Source organism: Miscanthus floridulus, chromosome 1 (assembly GCF_019320115.1).
Source record: "Miscanthus floridulus cultivar M001 chromosome 1, ASM1932011v1, whole genome shotgun sequence".
In the NCBI taxonomy this organism is placed as follows: domain Eukaryota; kingdom Viridiplantae; phylum Streptophyta; class Magnoliopsida; order Poales; family Poaceae; genus Miscanthus; species Miscanthus floridulus.
The window spans coordinates 125,308,387-125,328,649 of record NC_089580.1 but is presented as its reverse complement, the minus strand read 5'-3'; the positions used below and the strand labels follow the sequence as shown (position 1 = coordinate 125,328,649).

General features: G+C 45.5%; 1 pseudogene; it reads right to left on the bottom strand.

Moving 5' to 3' along the window:
* Nucleotides 1-2,355: 2,355 nt before the first annotated feature.
* Nucleotides 2,356-13,136, bottom strand: LOC136462774 (uncharacterized; annotated as a pseudogene).
* Nucleotides 13,137-20,263: the final 7,127 nt, after the last annotated feature.

Here is a 20,263-nt window from a genome sequence, read left to right as displayed (position 1 = left end):
CATCAGTTGGAGTGGCAAAAGGCATAAGGAACTCACCAATTCCTTGTTTGGGGTTGGGCTTGTCAGTAGCTGGTTTCATCGAAGGTAAGGTGATGGGAACATCCATCAGAGCATATTTAACTCTAGAGCCTCCTCCCTCGGTGCCATTTTCTGACAACAGAAAATAAAAAAAAGGGCGTACCCAATGCAGAGAGTTTCCGCTCTGTGCGGGATCTAGAAAAGGGCAAAAAATAGGGAAAATTAAATACAGAATTAAACATGTAAGGACTAGCTCATAACATAATATAATGGCATCACAATGGCAATTTTGTTCAATAGGCGATTGAACTAGTGTGATAAAAGGGCAAAATACCATGGAGACAGCAGATAATAACACAAATATGGTTTGTAAACTACAAGAGTCAGTATGGGCTTCTCTATCTATCATTCTATCAAATGATACAGAACAAAAATCCATTTATTTTGTAATCATACTTTAAAAGCTATAACAACGTGAAAAGAATCATTTGGTAATCTAGAATATGGTAACACCAAAAGAAAGGTTTTATAAGACACATCTTCAGAAGTACAGCAGTGCATAACAAAAAATCAGATGATAACACATAGGAGAGATGGGTTGACTTGGGGGTGGCCTCACAGTCCAAGTTCTGTTAGAGTACATCCAGCTCAGAGAGGCGGCTCCGACCCCGATGGCTGGAATCGACCGGCCCATGCTTCCCCTCTCATATGTTGCAAATGTATGTTTCAGGTGTTTCAGTCATTTCAAAGGTACATTGCAGTTATTTCTTATGGATGTTGCAAAAGTAGATTGAGGGATGTTGCACATGTTATATATGTTGCAAGTGTTTGTACAAAATGTTTCATCTGTTTCCAGACGTATATTGCGATCGTTTTTTATTTGGATGTTGCATATGTTTTCACACATATGTTGCAACAGTATATTCCAAATGTCTGTTTCAGTCTTATATTGCAGTAAGTGTTTTTTCATGTTGCAATTATTTTATTTGGATACAATCCATATGTTTCACACACATGTTGCAAGCGTATGTCCCAAATGTTTCATCTGTTTCAAATGTATGTCGCATTCGAGTATTTCGTGTTGCAAGTGCAGACCGCCGGCATTGGTGTCCATAAAGGCAGGCAGGGCCAAGCCACGGCCACCAACGCGTGGAGGCGCAGGTCATCACCGACGGTGTAGGGAGGAGGCACAGGCCGCGCGGTGCTATTGTAGAAGAGGCGGGGGCGAGTCATCCGAGCAGCGTGGGCAGCGGATCTAAAGTGTGCAATTTGGATGCGAGCGTGGAAAACGGAGCTGGCGCGGGCGACGTGCGAATCTGAGCAGATGGGGCGGAGTAGCCGCGGGCATCCAGACGCTAGTGCTGCCGAAAATAAAAACAGAAAAACAAGTGACCTTATAATATTTAACTTGTGCAACTACTCTAGGTGTCTCTAATTTACTTTTAATATTTTAATTAATCTACTTTAAAACACACTAATATCAACTAATACACATTAATTATATGATAACAGTATCATCAAGACACTCACCATGCGAGCCAAGCTCACTAGAAACACAAATGAAATCTGTATTTTGAGAGCGCTCTAGGCTACGGCCGTGTTTAGTTGCTCACCGATTCGGCGCCGCCTGATTTTCGCTGGTACTGCAGCTACAGTGCCTTTTCGTTTTTATTTGGTAATACTTGTCCAAAAATTGACTAATTAGGCTCAAAACGTTCGTCTCGTAGAGTACAACCAAACTGTGCAATTAGTTTTTGATTTCGTCTATATTTAGTACTCCATACATGTACCACAAGTTTGATGTGACGGGGAATCTTCTTTTTGTATAGTGTCAAAGTTTGGAATACGGGGGAACTAAACGTGGCCTACATTTTGAATCTAGGGAGCTAGGTTCGGACTTCGATGCAGGCAACCAAGAAGGAATCAATACGGAAGTTACACTTCGAATTGTACTCTTTGGATTCACTACGGAATCCCCAGGACTGGCTCAACACCAAGAAGGAATCCTCACCTCCCTGAATGAAAATACCCTGATGACTGAATATATGTAGGATTAAGATCCAGCAAGTAAAGTCAAGCAGTTCAACCTTGGAGAAACTACAGCAGACAAGCAAGAGCAAGAATACAACAAATAGAAGCACACAATTGTCAGTTCATTGTGTAGTGCCAGCTGATAGATCATTTACCATTTAAGCAGCAAAATGACCTTATCATTTCATGGTAATGCAGTATTCATTCTGGATTCTACAAGTAGCTAAGTAGTCAGTCTGTATCACTCATTCATCATCACAAGATCATTTGTATTGTTAGTTCCCAGTTCCGTTCGCCTAAGCTCTGCTAGACATACCATGATACCATACATTCATCTTCGGAAGTATCATCAGATTGATCAGGTTCTTCCTCAGGCAGGGCAGAAATGATTGTGGCACAGCAGAAAGATTCGCGCTCCTTCAGGAAGAGACAGCTCCCATTCGAGTTCCACTTCAAATCCAGGATTCGGAAGTTCAGCAAGGGGATGTTGACACAACAGGCACCAGATGGTGTCCACATGTACAAGTGAGGGCTCTCCCTGCATAAAACAAGGCGTGTGCAGGTAGGGTCCCATGCTGCAGCACAGATTGGATCTTTCTGCACAAGCACAGCGGCAAGCTCAAGGCGGCATATATCCCATATCCAAAGAGCAGTCGGCATGTTGTCGTTCCGGGTGAAGAAATAGTGGCTGTCGCTGCCCCATGACAGCATACCTGCAACATTTTGTAAAGTGAGCGAGTGGTGTTTCCAAGTAGAATCAAGATTACGCATGATACACCAGACACAATCTAAATAACTTTCTGATAGAAATTCAAGAATTAGCAAGATAACTAATGCAAATGATGTTTAAAATGCTGTTCGTTATTTTGATACAAATGCCCACAAGAATTCAGCAATGAATTCAAGAACAATTGCACATTAAGCGCAATCACTGTGAAGAGTAAGAAACAAGACGAGCATTGAGTAAGAAACAAACAGCCTGTTCGGGAGGCCGTATCGTATCGTGGATTATTTACTGCTGGCTGGTTTGGTGTGAGAGAAAAATACTTGTTCTCAGCTGGAAATTTACGATCGTTTACGAGCAAGCGAACAGGCTGAAAATAGGTCACAAGCGCATGATACTAGTGTTAGTTGATCTCCACCAATAGGCTCAACGGCCTATTGGGCCCTTATCTCGGCTCCCTGATCGGGGGAGCCCAACCCTAATCCGGTTGGTGGGCCCCTGTCGCACAGCACACATAAAAGGAAGGTGGGGGTGAGGGCTCGTACACCTACAGACAAACCCTAAAACCGATCTAAAGTCGTGCTGGAAGCGACGGGGTGTGCCCCACCATCGCCGTCGTCCCTGCAGGTCTACACCGGCCCCTCTGGACCACCACTATACCTCGCCACCGAGCCGGAGCTGCCTCGACATCGGTGTCCACGAGGTCACGAAGCTATTGTCCACGACGGATCTACGGGTTAAACACAGAGGTACCAATCCTATGATACTAACAATGGTACCAGAGCCAGGTTCACTCTGTGTAACCCTAACCCTAGATCGGGTACGGGAAAAGTGGACACGGTTTCAACAAAGAACCCTAGCATAGGGTGTAGATCTAGGGTTTCAGATTGAAAAACAAAGAAAATGCCCGATCTAGATCGGATCGGGACGGAACTCGAACCCTAAATGGAGAAAGAGGACGGTCATGAGGCTACCTACCTGGAGCCTGGCCGTCCTGTCACTGCCGTCGACCAAATCCATGGCCGACGAGAGAGAGACAGAGCCGCTGGGCTGGGTAGCCTGGCGCGCGCGAACAACAGGGCACCGTCGCGTGACTACTCGACGGCGGCGTGCTCAGCAACTGGGCGAGCACGCACGCCGGCGAGGAGCTCCACGACAGCGCCATCTCGTCTTCCTCCTTCGGTCACCGTAAGGTGGCCGCCGCTCGTCCGCCGCAGCGCATGAGAGTAGGAAGAGGAGAAAGAGAAAGAGAGAGGCCAGGGGAGCCGCGGGCTCGAACTCCGGTAGATCAGTCCAAATCAGAGAAAGAAAAGGAAAGAGATTCGGATGAACTCCGAAAAGGAAAAGAAATCAAAAGAGAAAAGAAACCCTAACCCTAACTATCCCCAATCGATCGAATCGAAGAACAGGAAAAGAGAACCAAAACCACAGGGGAAAGAAGGGGAAGGGGGTGGCTTACCTCGCCGCCGTGCAGCATTGCTGTCACGCCAGCACGCGGGAGAAGAAAGGCCGAACCGGGGCAGCTGCTCGCTGGGCTCGGAAAAGGGGGGCCGCGGCCAGGCCGCTCGACGGCGGCGTGCTCACCCGTTGGGGAGCACGCGCGCCGGCGAGGGGGCCGGCGACAGCGCCAAGGCTCGCTCCACCGCCTAGCTCGCCATGATCACTGCTCTCGCTCTTGCTCGGTTGTGCTCGGCTGCAAAGAGAGAGAGAGGACCGGAGCAAATGACTCTAGGGTTTTGCCCGGGGCGCACGACGTCAGCCTTTTTTTTATTCGAGCGAAATGGCCGGGCGACTGTCGGATGCGATCCGACGGCGGTGCTTGATCGGGCCGACCGCGGCCCAGGCGGGCGAGCGCACGGGAGCGGTTTTGCCGGCCCAGGCCCAGGTTGCGGCCTGGGTGCGGCAGCGCGCGTGGAGAATAGATGGGCTGGGCCGATTTGCCGGCTGGACCAAAGGAATAGTAAAGAAATGAATCAGTTTTCATTTTTTTTTCTTTTTTCAGTAAAATTTTATTTCCTGAAAATTAGAAAAATGCAAATTGGATCAAAAGAAAAAAAAATAGAAAAATGTATTTTACCTGTGGGTAAAATTCAAGAAATTGAGTATACGTTTTTCCGCTGCTAAAGAAAAAGTATATTCTCCAATGATTTTGAAACCTACATGATATTTAACTGGAGAAAAGAAAAGTTTTCCAGTAAATCTTTATTTCCTGGAAATTGATTAATGGATTAAAGGAAATAGAAAATATAATTTTTCCTGTGGGTAAAATTCAAGGAAAAGAGAATTTTTCCATAGCTAAAGAAAAGTTGTTTATTCTTCAGTTATTTTGAACCAATGCGGTATTTAATTGGAGAAAAAGAAAGGTTTTCCACTGCTAAAGAAATTATTGATTCTCCAGTTATTTTGAACCAATGTGGTATTGGAGAAAAAGAGTTTTGATATGATTATAATGTTGTTATTTTCTTACCAACGTTGTTAATAACAATATCATAATTATAATAATTTATGCATTAATTCTACTTTTGTCCAACGGTGATGTAGAATTAGTGCATGAGAACAGTTATAAAAGTTAATGATTTATGCATTAATTCTACTTCTGCCCAACGGTGATGTAGAATTAGTGTATAAGAAAAGTTGATAACAGTTAATGATTTATGCATTAATTCTACTTCTGTCCAACGGTGATGTAGAATTAGTGTGTAAGAACAGTTGTGAAAATTAAAGATTTATGCATTAATTCTATTTCTGCCTAACGGTGATGTAGAATTAGTGTATAAGAATAATTGTATGTTTTGATTTTGACCAACGTTGAAATCAAGGCATGCAAATGATGTTATTTTTATGTTAAGAAAAGTTTTGACCTGGTTTTCATCTTGTTTGAGGTGGACTGGGTAGTGTGCCACTTGGGCAACTAAAGAGAGGGATTTTGAATCCCAAAAGATATCCTATGACTCCTTGGGCATAGAAAATGAACACTACCAACAAGAAAAAGTTTAGCTATGATAAAGAACATGATTGAGCTTGCAATTGTGGCTCAAAGTGTGACACGGTCACCGAGTACCTCGATAGAATAAAGAGTCAGTTCACTGGCACTTCAAAGACATATGCTACCCAGCTGATAAAGCAGCTAGTGACAGAGTGTTACTCTGGAAATGTTGGCATAAGAGAGCTCACGATGCGTTGTCGAAATTATGGCCCTGTCGTTTAGGCCATATTTCAAGGGGAAGAATAGAAAGACAAGCTAAGAATGATATTCTTCCTCCATTAGAGCTCTCAGATTTAGAACAATGCAGAAAATGCATAAAAGAAAAAGTATGTAAAGAAGATTAAGAAAGATGACAAAAGAAGTGCAAGAATTTTATAGATTATTCACATAGACATCTGTGATCAGCTTTCCTGTAAAGAGTGTGGATGGTTATGATTCGTTCATAACATTCACAGATGATTACTCCCATTATGGCTATATTTATTCAATCAAAGAAAGAAAAGATATATTGGATAAATTTAAGATATTAAAGATTAAGATAGTCAGGTCTGACCGTGGAGGAGTACTACGGTCAGCATACCCTAAAAGAATGGCATAGTAGCCCAGTATTCTATACCAGGTGAACCTCAGCAGAATAGAGTAGTTAAAAGAATCAATCGTACCCTGATAGATATGGTGGGCAGTATGATAAGTTACTCCACCTTACAGTTGAGCTTGTGGATGGAGGCGTTAAAAACCTCATTCATATTTTCAAAAGAGTATCAAGTAAGTCGGTGCCCAAAACACCGTATGAGATGTGGACAGAAAGTGTACCCTCACTAAACCACTTGTGTGTGGGGGGGGGAGCCCTGCTGAGGCTAAAGTATTTAACCCAAAAATTGGAAAGTTATATCCCAAAACAGTAAGGTGCCATTTCATTGGCAACACAGAAAAGTCAAAAGGTTTTTGTTTTCCACTGTCCAGAGAGACATACAAAGTTTGTGGAAACGAGACACGATGTTTTCCTAGAAAATGAAAAGATGAGGGGGAGCATGGTAGCTCGAGAAATTGTCCTTGAAGTGGAGCGGGTGTATGCGTCCACTCCAATGATTCATGAGCCATTTTTCTCACTACCTGCTATAGCTGCACCGACAGTGCTAGATACTATGGTGCCAGCACCTGTTGTTATTTCACCTGTGGCAACAATGAATGAAAATGAGGAACCTGTTCTTCAGGATTCTATAGAACCTATTGCCACACATGAGGGGGAGCAACAACAACCTCAAATAGATGATGTACCAAATGTGGAGGCCCCTAGAAGGTCTCAAAGAATTAGAAAATCAGCTATTTATGCTGATTATGAAGTGTATAACACTAAGGAATTTCAAATGGAGGATGATCCCACCTTATTTAAAGAAGCCATGAGAAGTGGTCATTTATCAAAGTGGCTTGAGGCCATGGAAGATGAAATGAAATCGATGAATGTCAATAAAGTTTGGGATTTGAAATAATTCCTAAAGAAGCCAATACAGTAGGCTATAAATGGGTCTACAGAGCAAAACTTGACTCTCAAGGGAATATAGAGAAATATAAAGCGCGACTTGTGGCAAAAGGCTATATGCAAAGAGAAGGGATTGATTACAATGAGACATTTTCTTCAGTGAAAGAAAGTCTTGTAACATGCTCAAGTATGTACATGCCCTGACTTGGCATTTGTTACCGGGTTTTTACTTGGCAGATTCCAGAGGAATTCTGGAATAGAACACTGAAATTGATAAAGAAAGTCTTGCGTTATTTGCAAGGAACGAAAGGCCTCATGATGACATATAGAAGATCTGATTCACTCCACATGGTGGGATATTCAGATTCTGATTATGCGAGAGTGAATACATATCTAGACGTGGATTTTCTATCATCTCGCAAAGGGGAGCTATTTCATGGAAAAGCTCAAAGCAAACTGTCACTACATCGTCCACAATGTATGACGGTTTGTAGCGTGTTATGAGGCAACGGGCAGGTGAACTAACTAACGAAGTTCATACCCGGTTTGAAGGTGGTTGACGACATCTATAAACCACTAAAGTAATACTGCGATTATAATCTGGCAGTGTAGGATGCTCACAACATAAGTTAAGTGGTGCTGCCAAACACATTGACATAGAGTATTATGTTGTGAAAGATAAAGTCCGGGATCAAGTCATAAGTCTTGAGCATATAAGAACAGAAAGGATGCTCGTGGATCCGCTTACAAAAGGCTTACCACCCAACATGTTCAAAGGACATGGTGTTCAGAGAACATGTAGCTAGCTTGGGTTTAAGGGAAAGCCTAAAATATTCCTGGACAAAAGAAGGCACAAAGATAAGTATCTATTTCAGAACAGAGTAGTGAGTTGTAGCTGTTAAGTCTATCGACAATGGACCGTGACGATGAGACATGCTCTATGAGCTAATCTGTAATGGAATGAACAAAAGCAAATGATATGAAAGTGAAAGATGGAATGAGATCAAGGGGGAGAATGTTAGTTGATTTCCACCAATAGGCCCAACGGCCTATTGGGCCCTTATCTCGGCTCCCTGATCGGGGGAGCCCAACCCTAATCCGGTTGGTGGGCCCCTGTCGCACAGCACACATAAAAGGAAGGTGGGGGTGAGGGCTCGTACTATGAGGTTCAACGGAGCCGCCATCCACCTACAGACAAACCCTAAAACCGATCTAAAGTCGTGCTGGAAGCGACGGGATGTGCCCCACCATCGCCGTCGTCCCTGCAGGTCTACACCGGCCCCTCTGGACCACCACTGTACCTCGCCACCGAGCCGGAGCTGCCTCGACATCGGTGTCCACGAGGTCACGAAGCTATTGTCCACGGCGGATCTACGGGTTAAACACAGAGGTACCAATCCTACGATACTAACAACTAGAGTACTAGATACCTATGCATGAATCATCAAGGAAACAACTGATAACCATACGCATGAATAGAACCTTGCAACAAGCATCAGTTGGAGTGGCAAAAGGCATAAGGAACTCACCAATTCCTTGTTTGGGGTTGGGCTTGTCAGTAGCTGGTTTCATCGAAGGTAAGGTGATGGGAACATCCATCAAAGCATATTTAACTCTAGAGCCTCCTCCCTCGGTGCCATTTTCTGACAACAAAAAATAAAAAAAAGGACGTACCCAGTGCAGAGAGCTCCCGCTCTGTGCGGGGTCTGGGGAAGGGCAAAAAATAGGGAAAATTAAATACAGAATTAAACATGTAAGGACTAGCTCATAACATAATATAACGGCATCACAATGGCAATTTTGTTCAATAGGCGATTGAACTAGTGTGATAAAACGGCAAAATACCATGGAGACTGCAGATAATAACACAAATATGGTTTGTAAACTACAAGAGTCGGTATGGGCTTCTCTATCTATCATTCTATCAAATGATACAGAACAAAAATCCATTTATTTTGTGATCATACTTTAAAAGCCATAACAACGTGAAAAGAATCATTTGGTAATCTAGAATATGGTAACACCAAAAGAAAGGTTTTATAAGACACATCTTCAGAAGTACAGCAGTGCATAACAAAACATCAGATGATAACACATAGGAGAGATGGGTTGACTTGGGGGTGGCCTCACAGTCCAAGTTCTGTTAGAGTACATCCAGCTCAGAGAGGCTTGAAAGAGTTGTTCTCTCGGATCAGCCTGACACGTTCATTTAATCACCTGGAAATGGTCCAGCGATGGCCAATATTAGGCGAGCTTAGCTTACCATGGTTTGCTGCTTGGTCACATATCATTGTTTGGGGCAAAGCAACTTTGGAAAACCTGTGCCCTAACAAATGCAAGTTCTTTGGCTGGCTTGACGGCTGCAGCTACACTTCTGACCACCTCAAGTGCCACGGTCTCCCCAACCATGGCGATTGAGCACTTCGTGACCAGGGGGCCAGAAATTCACTCACGTGCTGCTGAACGCACGTGTTCAGTAGGGAGGTCTGGTTTCGGACCCTACACACCTTCAGAGTCCATGGATGTACACCGCTTGGTGTGCCTTCATGGGTCGATGTCTCTTCAACCGCAAGCAGATTACCAACGGTCCCCGAAGGAGTTTCAACTCCATTGTGCTGCTCAACTCTAGGATGATCTGGACGCATGGATTTAAATAGCGGGCTATAGCGGCATTATAGGAAGGTCAGGCCGGGTATAGTGGTGAGAGCTGTCTCACTGAGTCACCAGGTCGTGGGTTCGAAGCAGCCTCTCAGCAGATTTTGCGGGGGGAAGACTTGCCTCGGTTTTTCCCTTCCCCAGACCCGACTCATGTGGGAGTCTCCGGTACTAGGTCTGCCCTTTATAGCGACGTTATAGCTGCTAGAGAGAGCCCATGCTAAGCTATTGCTATTTTTGTCGCTATGTTAGCTACGGCCACTATATTGCGCTTTAGCGCCGCCGCTACATTGTTAGAACCAAATCACAGATTTGGGGCTAGAATTTCAGTTTCATTAGCCTTACCACAACTATGGCAAGTTGAGGATACATATAGGGTAACTTGCTTGCAACTTAAGAAAACTACATCATATTCTAGAGATGCTAAAGTAGATGCTAAGGATAAAGATAAGGGCTAACACAACCACCAACTACTCTAGATAAGTATCATAGATAGATAAGGACAAGACTTATAGCTGTCATACATTACTTAGCTGTAGCTTTGAAATAGCGACCCCATTTCAATTTTAGTTATAACAGTGACAATCTAGTTACTATCTACCTATCTTTTGTTGCTAAGTTGTTTTTTTTTTTGGAAAACTAAACACTTGAATTTCATGAATCATGTTGTAATAAGTAATATCATATTAAATAATGCTCCCTAGACTCCTAGAACTTTGGAAACGTATTTGTGTTCATCAAATTTTATGATTGTCATGGTTTTCTTAAAATACCACTATCTGTCGTAGCTTCTCTATAGCTTTATAGCTCTAGGAAAAAAAGACGCCGCTATTTGCTATAGCCCACAATTTTAAACCTTGTCTTGACGACAAATAAACAAAGGTGTTCAGGGGGGAGACCATGCAGCCGGTCGCTCTGGTGGACACGGCCTCTCAGGCCTTGTTTAGATGCCATCCAAATTTCAAGTTTTTTCACTCTCTCTCCATCACATCAATTTTTAGCCGCTTGCATGGAGTATTAAATGTAGGTAAAAAAATAACTAATTACACAGTTTAGTTGGAAATCACGAGATGAATCTTTTGAGCCTAGTTGGTCCACGATTGAACAATATTTGCTAAATAAGACGAAAGTGATACTATTCATCGAGTTTAAAAAATTTGCAAAGTGAACAAGGCCTCAGTTTCTTTCCTGTCCCTCTGGCACTTAACCGTCACCCCCTCTTCTCTTAGGTGGCTAGCCGTAGCTTTCCTTCTTTTGTTGTAATTCTGCCAGCTTTGTGGTCGCTTTTCTTTATTAGGAAGCTCGTTGAACGTTCCCCTTTTACGTGCAATGCACGTTCTCGAAAAAAAAAACATGTGGGAGAGATAAGATTACAAGTCTACTACAGACTGCAGGAGCATAAAATTGTTAGAGAATACCCTATTGAGTGTTTTAGTTTTCATTTTGTTAGATATGATAAGATCCTAGTTTCCTATGGGCCACTACATCCAGCTTCAGTCGAGAAGGGAATTCATCATGCAATAAATGTTTTTTTTAAAAAGAGTAATCCAAGGGTCTGCAGGTGGAAAATATAGAAAAGCAATAGTATGAGAAGTCGCATGAAATGATCACGCTTATACTGGCCTGCACCATTGTCTTGCATGTTACGAGAGAAGCCTTCACTTAGACATAACTCTGACATATCAAGCTGCCATGGGTCATCCACTTCCTGCCCATATTTGGCAGTTAAAATTAGATATCATGATTATTTGTCAGAGAAGTAAATTTATACCATGCATCGGTGCTAATATAGCAAGTCAACAAAATAACGGACTGAGTTACCTCATATATAGCAGCATTGCAAGGACTTTGGATATACGCTGCATGTGAGAACTCTGCAAAAGTTTTCCACGGCCCTGTTTGGTACAGCTTATCTAGGAAGCGCTTTCCAGATAAGCTGCACAAATAGAGTAAAAGCGACGGTCAAAATAAGCTGGTCTGATCCAGCTTTTGCTTTTTAGTACAAATGGGAGCTGTAGGAATAAGCGTGGCCAGAATAAGCTGTTGAAAAGCGTAGCGTTTGGCTGTTGATTTCAGTTTATTTTGGCCATAAGCAGCTTATACGTTGTACCTAACAGGCCCCACGTCAGGTGATTCAAAGTCCGCACTCCGCACTGCTTGATCATAGCTGCCCCCCACTGCTAAAAACTGTCCACATGGTGACCAAGCAACATTTTTCACACCTAACCCACTTTCATAAGCTAGATACTTGAACAAGCACCTTCCGTCTGGCGAATATATCAGAACCTGTAAATGACAAAAAAAAAGGATGTGTAATAGGCTTGGTCCTTGAAGGATCATTTCAGTTAGTATCTCTGCATAATTATATTATGCTTAGTTTAAACTTTAAAGTAGGAAAAAGAACAAAATGTTTTTTCACAACAAGCTGAAATGAACTCTTTAGAGTTAAATGTTAGTGGTTAACCTATGAACTTATGAAGCATAATACGGAAGGTTCAATCATTAAAACCTACATACGGCAACAATAACTGAGGCACAAGGTTGATAACCTAAAAGAAAAATAGAAAATATATGCTTCCTTTAGGAAAAAGGAGAGATCATGGTACAAGACAAACAAGTTAACTCAGAGCAACGACAACTCAATTCAGGGCTATTAAAATTGAATTAGCAGAACAAATGTTTGCCAGCTACAAAATTGCTATGTAAGATGATGATACTGAAAGTAAAGATAATTTTAATGAACACATAAAGAGGATAACTAAAGACTGAAGTTGCTCACAGAAGTGCAAGTGAACGTCAAATCACACAAAAAGAAACATGGATTTGTGAAGAGAAAGTGCATGAACCTAGTATTCAAGAAGTGAATCCCAGACAACAATAGCACTATCATCTGGTGACCATTCAACACCAGCTAAGTCTACCGTGTCAACGGCAGACACAGTCATTATCTCCCAGGAGTGACATGAGAGCAAATTTATGTAATCCTTGCAATCACGCCTGGTGCAGATTGCAGCAAACTTCCCATCCTTGGTAAAAGAAACACCTCTAGAACCATGCTTCGGCCACTGGACATGCACACATGCTGTATTTACGAGAGACCACACAGTGAGACGGAGCTGAAACTCGGATGTAGTGAGTATATGGCGACTGTTAGGGCTCCAGCGAGCATATGCAATCCCTGCAGGACCTTAACCGATCTTGCAGGTCCAGTCAGGCTGGCTCAGTGACCAAGCCTGCATCATTGTGGTCGGGCAAGGCCGCTGGGGCTCATCTCGGTTTTTCTCCCCTGATTCTATTTGACATGAGGCGACCTCGAGTCCTTCATGGGCCAGCCTTCGAACCTCAGTCAGTTGCCGCTCATATCGAATGAGACGACTACCGCTTCATGACGCGACACAAAGCGTTGAGATGCAGCAATTGCATATGCAACATTTTGGATGTATGGGATTAATGTATGATTTAATTGAAACAATTGAAACGAAAGCGGGGTCAGTGATGTTACCTTGGTGGCATGAGCGACGGGAAGCTCTTATCGGACATGTTCATGTGGGGTTCGAGTCCGACGTTCGCGACGAGGCTGGTGTAACCTGCACGAGCATCACAATTTTTCGTTTCTGTCTCTCTGCGGTGATCCGAGCCGATCGATTGACTTAGGTGGCCTGATAGCTTCTCCTTGAAGGAGATTCCGCAGGCAGACCCCTCCGAACCATTCTCGAGAAGGTGGATGTTAAAGCTCAGGGTGCGGGGTGAAAGGATCAAGATGCCCAAGAGGGGGGTGAATTGGGCTAATTCTAAATTCTCTTGCAATAATCAAATCCTACGGATAGCCCAATTAACCCCTTGTGCCTAGAAAAGTGTTTGAATCAAACTAATGCACAACAACCTCTCAACCTATGTTCCAAACTTACTCTAGCAAGCAATTCTATGGATGTAAAACAAGTATTGAATTGCTCAAAGTAAATACTCAAAGTAAGAGCTCAAAGTAAGTAAAGAGAGAAAGGAACGCGGCGATGTTTTGCCGAGGTATCGGAGAGTCGCCACTCCCCACTAGTCCTCGTTGGAGCACCCGCGCAAGGGTGTAGCTCCCCCTTGATCCGCGCAAGGATCAAGTGCTCTCTACGGGTTGATTCTTCGACACTCCGTCGCGGCGAATCACCCAAAGCCGCTCACAACTTGAGTTGGGTCACCCACAAGCTCCGCCGGGTGAACACCAAACTCCCAATCACCACCAAGCCGTCTAGGTGATGGCGATCACCAAGAGTAACAAGCACGAACTCTCACTTGACCACGCGAAGCCTAATGAGAAGATGGATGCACACTTTGCTACTCTTGATTTGCTAGTGAGGCTACTCTCTTGGATTCTCAAATCACAAACACCTCACTAGGATCTTGCTCTTCTTGGCACTCACAAACGTGTTTCTCAGCTGTTGGAATGAGCAAAGGATACTCCACTCACGAGTGGAGCTTCTATTTATAAGCCAGCCTGAAAAACGAACCGTTATGAGCTTCTGCGGGATGACCGGACGCTTCGGTCGTGATGACCGGACGCTCCGGTCAGTTCAACCCGCGAACCAGCATTCAAGTGATGACCGGACGCTGTCAGGGTCCGGTCAGTACCGACCGGACGCGTCCGGTCGCTCTTGGATGCTTACTGTAAACGACCGGACGCTGGATACTCAGGGTCCGGTCACACTGACCGGACGCGTCCGGTCACACTTTTCCAAGTCTGGACCCTTACTGGAGTTGACCGGACGCTGGCCCTCAGTGTCCGGTCACATGACCTCCCAGCGTCCGGTCACACCAGACTTGATCTTCTCGGTCAAATGAACTGACCGGACCCTGCGGCCAGCGTCCGGTCGCACCGGAGCCAGCGTCCAGTCAGTATTTGACCCTCCATTCACTTCCAACTTCCGAACATATGTGAATGAAGTTTGCTCCAAAGGATCTTGGGCATTCATAGGAGCTACCTAGAGCTAGTTTTAACAAGTGTGCACCACACCTAACTCACTAGACTCAACTAGGTCAAGCTACCCGTTTATACCCCCCTTCATAGTACGGCCAAAGGAAAAAACAAAGTCCTAAACTACTCTAAGTGTCTCTACAACTCCAATCGACACTTAGAACTAGTTATCCTTAACCTTGTCGTCCATCCTTTGAAAACCAAAACGATTTCCATCGTAGGGGCATGACAACCTCGATTGCCCAATCGATCTCCATTACCATGACCTAACTTAATTGCCTCTACAAAACACACGTTAGTCATAGTAATCTTGTATTGACATTAATCACCGAAATCCAACTAGGGGCCTAGATGCTTTCAATCTCCCCCTTTTTGGTGATTGATGACAATATCACCTCGAGTATGTTATGGAGTGAGGTTTTTGATGGGCTTGGTTCATATAAGCTTTTGTCAATAAGAACAAAAGAGTTAGTCAAGCTTATATGACCCAAGCCAACACAATGTACTCAAAGGATATGAATTAAGCATGAGTACAAATAACAAAGCTCATTTGCTTCGAAGTAAAAACGCGGAAGCAAAAGCAAATGAGCATTCCACAAGTGATATGACATATAGATAAAGCAAAGTAGAGATCACACATGTCAAATATCACAGTCATGTAGATAGCACTATCACATGTATATATAATAGTATGCATGAAAGAAAACACACGAATGCATAAGTAATAGTGTATCACACAAATAAAACTCCAAATGTATATAATAAGCTAATACTAGATAACTAGCTCCCCCTAAAACTCGCTCCCCCTAAGTCTACATACTCAAACCCTCTCCCCCTTTGGCGTCAAACACCAAAACCTAAGGGTCGGTCGGTGGGGCTGCAGCGGATGAGTCGGGCGCTGAAGTACGTGGAGCAAGATGGAACTGGGCGCCATCATCATCTGACCCTGAGCTCTGAACTGACTGACCCTCTGAAGCAGGAAGAGTCGCTGAAGCGGTCTGGGTCTGAGCTGGTGCTGCCTGTGAAGCTGCAAGTATGTCTGTCGTAGGATCTGACAAGGCGACAGACAAGGGGAGCCTCTGAGTGGTCATGATAGCTGGAGCTGCTGTAGACGGACCGGCAGAATGCATGTGAGGCGGAGTAGGCATGCCGGTCAACTCGCTGAATGATGCTCCAAGACTCCTGGAGACTGACGACTCAGGCACGAATAGCGAGGAAGTCTGCTCTGGTGAGAAACCCGTATGATAAGGAGTGAACTGCAGGGCTATACCAGGTGAAGCTAACCACTGGGACACCTGTACAGGAGGTGAAGTAAACTAAGCTGGAGGCTGTCCCTGACTCTGAAGCCCGATGGGCTGTACTGCTGGAGTCGTCGAAGTGGTAGGAGGCTGTGCAAGCTGGGGCGAAGTCTGTGGCAGTGGAATCCCAATGGCTGTCACTACATGCTGCATGAATCCCATGAGCTACTGCTGCATGAGTAACTGATGGTGCTGAAGGAGCTGCTGCTGCCGCTGAAACTCGTCCTGACGAGCCTGAAACTGTGCGAAGTTTGTAGCTGTCTCCTGTGCCTGTCGTGTCTGATCCTGCTGCATCCGCTCAAGAATAGCAATGAGAGCGGGGTCTGTCTGTGGAGCAGGTGGAGCAGAACTGGAGCTACCGGCCTCTGCATCATGTCTGCGTGGAGGCATCTGAGGTATAGGCTGGTAGTCATCGTCAGAGCTATCACTGTACTCACTCACTCCCTGCTATGCCTCTAGCTCCTCCTCCTCAGTGGCTGCAATCCCTCTGATGATCTCGTCCTGCTGAGCTGCAGACTCTGGCACATCGGGGCGATGGCTAGGCTGACTGGGTGCCTGAGGAGTGGCGTGTCTGATCCTCTGTGACAGGTTGTAAGCTGGGAACTCTGTAGTGGCACCTGTATACTCATCCATCATGCCAGGGGGCTTATCAATCACAACTCTACGGATGAGGAACGTGATCTAGTGAGCATAGGGAAGCTGCCTGCGACCCTTGAATCCTTCAGCTATAGTATCCTCCATCTCTGAAAGAAGGAGGTCCCAGATGTCAAACACTGTCATCTGCATGATGGCATTGAGAAGCCAGAGCTATAAGCGAGTCAGGCCCTCCCTGTATCCCAACCTGGGAAGCAGTGTCCTCCTGATGATGGCCTCTAGTATCCTCGCTGTAGGAGTCAAGTCACTGGGGTTCCTGCTCGACCCCTCACCAAATGGCTCCTTGAAGCAATGGCGCACTAAGTCTGTAGGGGGCACCAACCCTCCATGAGGACGCCTGGGAGGCTCCTGATGTCCATAGCAAACCTCATGCATCCTTACAGGCTGCTCCTGTAGTCTCAGTATCTCTCTGGCCCTGCTACTCGTCACTCTATAGTCTTTGCCGTTGAATGCAAAGTGAATGAATCTGTGATGAGGATTGATGTAGAGCGAGGCATAAAACTGACAAACCCAAGAAGGTACATATATCCCTATCCGTCCAATCAGATCTAACAGTCCTGGCAAATATGACAAGTATTGCCGAATGCCCTCTCCGGCTGCTGCCACAATGGACTCTATCGGACAGACCCTCTGTGATCTGAACACTGCCCCACTGTTTAGATATGCATTGTAGAAATCCTCCTGCAGTGGCGTGTAGAACCCCTCAGCTGCTCTCTCATCCCTCCTTGGAGGGAACCAAACCTCAAACTCAACAAACCGCAGCTACTGAACCTGCCTGGCTGTAGCGGCCCTCAAGTCGAGGTGAACCACTGGAGGCGGACCCTGTGGTCTGGGCGGAGGGCGTGAACCCCTGTGCCGTGTAGCTGGCCTCGGTGGAACTACAGCACTAGTACGACTCGAGCGGCGTAGCTGAGGTGCCGGCTCGGTCTCCTGACTCTCCTGAGTCTCCTGGGCTAGCTGAGGCTCTACTGGTGCTGACGGACCCTCCTCAATGGCAACCCGTCGTCCTGCAAACGTGGCAGTCCCTGCTGGACTACCATGACGACGCTCAACCTCCTCAATCGCAGCTCTGACTGCGGGTGAAACTGGCTGATCTGCAATGACAACTCCGCTGCGGGTGCCACCTCTCTCGGCACGCTCTGCGGCCTCTGCAACAGCTGCTGCTCTGGCTGTCTCTGCGTCGGGGTACTTCCGCTTCTTGGATGTTACTTGCTTGGTTGATTTGCCCTTGGATCCGGCTGGCTGACGAGGCGGGGGCCTCCGATCATCTTCACCTGGGCCACCACCAACATTCTTGGTGCGAGCCATCTGAACTGACAAGATGGTGAACTAACGCTGATGAAGATCAACTGTCAAACTGTCGCTTTCGAGGCTTGGCCTCGATCCTTACTCACGAGCTTGGCTCTGAGTTTACTGCCAACTGCCAGACGAAACACAACGGAGCTGACTCGCTGCACGATAGAATAGATGGATATACAAATAAATACCATATATCTAATAGATGCGAAATCCTAATAGAGAAAGCAATTTTAGATGCGAACTTGAATCGAGTGGCTTTCTACCTGACGATCAGCGATCCGAGAATAGATAAGACGTCACGTGGGGGATCTCGGAACCGGTTACGGTTAGGTCAAACGCCCTGAATGCAATGGGGAATCAATGTATTTAGAATTTGATCTAGGTCACAATTGGAGATCAAGATTGAAACACAAGATTTGCCTTACCAAACAATGGAAGGATAGGGCAAGAGCGGCGAAGATTGGCAGCCTTGGCAACGATGAAGCAACGAGCTAGGGCGCGAGGAGGCCGGCGAGGCACTGAGCAGAGGCAAGGCAGGGCCGGAGCTCGGCGGCGCTTGGCTGCGACGGACCGGTGGTGGCGCGGGACAGGGGCACGGAGGCGCGCGGCTGGGCAGGCGTGGTGGCGCGGCGAGGCTGCGGCGGCGTGCGGCTGCTCGGGCTAGGGCTGGCGAGCGAGGCTGTGGCGGCACGGCTAGGCAGGAGGTGGCGGCTTGGTTGCGGGCTCACAGAGGCGCTGGTAAGGCAGGTGAACCGAAGGTCCGGATTTATAATCCCCCAAACGCGACAGAAAAGGAAACCGAAAAGAGACTTGAAGTCACGCGAGATCCACTGACCGGACGCTCCGGTGGTAGCGACCGGACGCTACCACCCAGCGTCCGGTCGATTCCAAAGAGGTCCAAATCCTCTGGAATCGCGACCGGACGCGTCCAGTGGTCCATGACCGGACGCAGGCAGGGTCCGGTCAGTTTAACTTTGTCATCCTCCGATCGACCGGACGCTGAGCCCTTTCTGACCGGACGCACAGACGCAGCGTCTGGTCACTCCTTCAACAGCAGTTCACCTCCTGTGAACTGACCGGACGCTGGACAGCAGCGTCCGGTGCAGCGTCCGGTGCACCTTTTCCAGCAATCCTTCAACCTTCCTTTGCGCTGCCTGTTCCCAATCAAGTCCCAACTTGAGTAAGATCCAAATAAACACCAATTGGGACTGATGTGAGTGACCTCTCTCAAACCCTCATATTTTTCAAAATATTTTGCCTTAGGCTATAATTCTTTTTAAGAAACTAGGCAACAAGAGGGCAAATGGAACAAAACGACAAAACAACATTCATGCATATGTAATGCTTGTAAGTAAATCTAGTTGCTTGTCAAGTTTGATCCATGGTTAAGCTTCTTCACACGCTTTTCGGTGGTTATCTTAACCATGTTAGACAAGCCCTATATGCATTGCCACAAATTAAACAAGTTGTATATTACAATGAATGCAAGGGACAACACAAGCTCAATTTTTAGTGAAGTTACTAAAATCAAGTACATTGAGCTCATTCCGCAATCTACAAAATGTAGCTTCATCTAGCGGTTTAGTGAAGATATCCGCTAATTGATCTTCGGATCTTACACCTTCTAGTGATATATCATTTTTAGCTACATGATCTCTTAGAAAGTGATGGCGGATATCTATATGCTTGGTGCGAGAGTGTTGAACCGGATTATTTGCAAGTTTTACCGCACTTTCATTATCGCACAAAAGAGGTACATTCTCTAGAACTACTCCATAGTCTAGTAAAGTTTGTTTCATGTATAATATTTGTGCACAACAAGCACCCGCGGCAATGTATTCCGCTTCGGCGGTGGACAAAGCCACACTATTTTGTTTCTTGGAGGACCAAGACACAAGTGATCTACCAAGCAAATGGCACCCTCCGGATGTGCTCTTTCTATCAACTTTGCATCCGGCGTAGTCCGAATCGGAATAGCCAATTAATTCAAATAAAGCTCCTTTGGGATACCAAAGGCCAATGCTTGGTGTGTGCTTAAGATACCTAAGGATTCTTTTTACGGCAATTAAATGTGTTTCCTTAGGACTAGCTTGAAATCTAGCACACATACACACACTAAACATGATGTCGGGCCTAGATGCGGTTAAATATAACAAGC